Source organism: Rhinopithecus roxellana, chromosome 17 (assembly GCF_007565055.1).
Source record: "Rhinopithecus roxellana isolate Shanxi Qingling chromosome 17, ASM756505v1, whole genome shotgun sequence".
Taxonomy (NCBI): Eukaryota; Metazoa; Chordata; class Mammalia; order Primates; family Cercopithecidae; genus Rhinopithecus; species Rhinopithecus roxellana.
Genome location: NC_044565.1, coordinates 85336782 through 85339681, shown reverse-complemented (window position 1 = coordinate 85339681; position 2900 = coordinate 85336782). Strand labels below are relative to the sequence as shown.

General features: G+C 42.5%; 1 pseudogene; it reads right to left on the bottom strand.

The window, feature by feature from the left end:
• Positions 1-958: 958 nt before the first annotated feature.
• LOC104674559 lies at positions 959-1958 on the bottom strand (annotated as a pseudogene).
• Between the last annotated feature and the right edge of the window lie 942 nt (positions 1959-2900).

The window sequence follows — 2900 nt, the reverse complement described above, 5'->3', positions numbered from 1 at the left end:
ACTCTTCAGGGGTCTGACCAACAACCCATCAGGACCAGGGAGGAAAACACCTTTTTTCTTCAATGCCTCTCTCCAGCACCCTCTACTGATGAAACATTGTGCCGGCTATAGTAAAAGGAAAACTAAAGGGCCAAGATCTATTTTAATAGATGAGTCAGTAAAGGGAACTGAGAGGCAATAAATTGATAACTGGCACATTCTCCCTCTGGGGAAAGCACTCCATACAATCAGACCTCCCCAGTTAGTTGCTCTCTCTCCTTTTCCCTAGAGTGTATCCTGTCCTCATGGACCACCTGCTTCCATCAACTTCCCAATGACTGATTTTTCTAACAGAGCCCTTCCAGCCATTTTCAGCTGGAAACCTTAGAAATCTATTGCCTTTCTTGAAGGTGGCACAGATGTCAAAGAAGAGTCCTCTGGTGGCAGATAGAGTATTGCACAGCTCTTTTTTTTTTTTTTTTTTTTTTTTTTAAGGACGACAATACTCATTTTTAAAACTGTATCTACTTAAAAGCATTCAGAATGTCAACAAAACAGCTGCGACTTTTTTTTTTGCAATTACAGAGTAATATTCAGTTAACAGAGCAGTTGTTTCTTGTAAGCTGCAGCAGAGACAACTGAAGATGAAAAACCGCCATCACCATATATAACTAATTTGTGCTGTGCACCTAGGAGAACCTGCTTTAAATTTCCATGCCAATTTACAGTCCCCATACTGTACCAGGCAAGGTACAGTTTCAGCCACATTTTCAATAGTGGCTACTGAAAATACCACCAGGACAGGGTTATCTAAAGACGTGTTCAGTGGTGTGTTTACCACACAAAAAAAGACACTGTACAGTTTAAAAATAAATCTTACACAGTCTTACATTTCAATTTTTTTCTTTGAAAGGAATGAATTGGGTACAAGGGGGTTAAATACTTTATAGACAAGGAAAAAAACTGCACAAAAACCAACTTATTCAGCAGCAGCATCTTCTTCATCTTCATCCTCGTCCTTCTCATCCTCTTCATCTTCCTCCTCTTCTCTCTTTATTTTTATTTATTTGCTTATTTATTTATTTATTTTCTGAGACAGAGTCTTTCTCTGTCACCCAGGCTAGAGTGCAATGGTGCAGTCTTGGCTCACTGCAACCTCTGCTCCCTGGGTTCAAGTGATTCTCCTGCCTCATCTTCCTGAGTAGCTGGGATTACAGGAATGCACGACCACGCCCAGCTGATTTTTGTATTTTTTTAGTAGAGACGGGGTTTTGCCATGTTGGCCAGGCTGGTCTCAAACTCCTGACCTCATTTGGGAGGCCTGATTTTCCTGCCTCGGACTCCCAAAGTGCCGGGATTACAGGCGTGAGCCACCGCACCCGGCCCTCTTCCTTCTTTTTCTTGCTTTTTTCAGCCTTGATGACTCCCTTTTTTGATGCCTCAGGCTTTCCTTTAGCCGATATGCAGCAATATCCTTTCCGTATTTTTCCTTCAACTTCACAGTCTTCTTTTCATAAGGCTGCTTGTCACCTGCAGCGGTGTCATTCCACATCTCTTCCAGTTTCTTCACAACATCACCAATGGACAGGCCAAGATGTTCTCCTTTGATTTTTGGGCGATACTCCGAACAGAACAGAAAAAAGTCCAAAGGAGGCCTCTTGGGTGCATTGGGATCCTTGAACTTCTTTTTTGTCATCCCTTTAGGAGGGATATAGGTTTTCATTTCTCTTTCATAGGGGGCCTTGTCTACCTGTGCCATGTCTTCCATTTTTTTTTCTCTTTAGCAGACATGGTCTTCCACCTCTCTGAGCACTTCTTAAAAACTCTGAGAAGTTGACTGAAGCATCTGCCTGCAGCTTCTTATGCTCCTCCCGACAAGTTTGCACAAAAAATGCATATGATGACATTTTGCCTCTCGCCTTCTTAGGATCTCCTTTGCCCATTTTTAGTTATTTTTCCTCAGCGAGGCACAGAGTCGCCCAGTGCCTGTCTGGTTCTCACTTGTCCAGTGCTATTTCTATGGAGCGTAATGTACTGAAATGGCTGTGAGAGCCATTGCACAACTCTTTAAAGGAATTTGTGACCAAGAACGGTGGTTCACACCTGTAATCCCAACAGCATAGGAGGCCGAGGCAGGAGGATAGCTTGACATTAGGAGTTCTGAAATAGCCTAGGTAAAATAGAGAGACCTCATATCAACAAAAAAAGAAAAAAATTTAATTAGTTGGGTGCACACCTGTAGTCTCAGCTACTCAGAAGGCTGAGGCAGGAGGATTGCTTGAGCCCAGGAGTTCAAGGCTGCAGTGAGCCATGATGGTGCAACTGCACTCCAGCCTGGATGACAGAAAAAGACATTGCCTCAAAAATAAATAAAAATTTTAAAAGACAAAGGAATTTGATAAGTGCAATCAGAAATTGAACTAGAGACTATAAAGACAATTTTTACGGGGATGCAACTGTTTTACACAGCACTGGAGTGGTGTATACATGACTATGCATTTTTTGAAACGCATATAACCACAGTAGAAAGAATGAACTTTAATATATGCGAGTTCAAAATTTTTTTCTTTAGTTAGTTTCTTTTTTTTTTTTTTTTCAGGGATGGGGTTTCACTCCGTTACCCAAGCTGGAATGCACCAGAGATCATGCTAACTGCAGCCTCGAACTCCTGGGCTCAAGAGATCACCCCACCTCAACCTCCCAAGTAACTGGGACTATAGGCACGTGCTACCACATCTGCTAATTTTTTAATGACTTCTAGAGATGGGAATCTCCCTATGTGTGCTCAGATAGATCTCAAACTCCTGGCCTCACATGGTCCGCCCACCTCAGCCTCCCAAGTAGCTGAGATTACAGGCAAGAGCCACAGCACCTGGACCACAGCACCTGGAAGACTTTGCAACTTTAAAGGAAACAATATA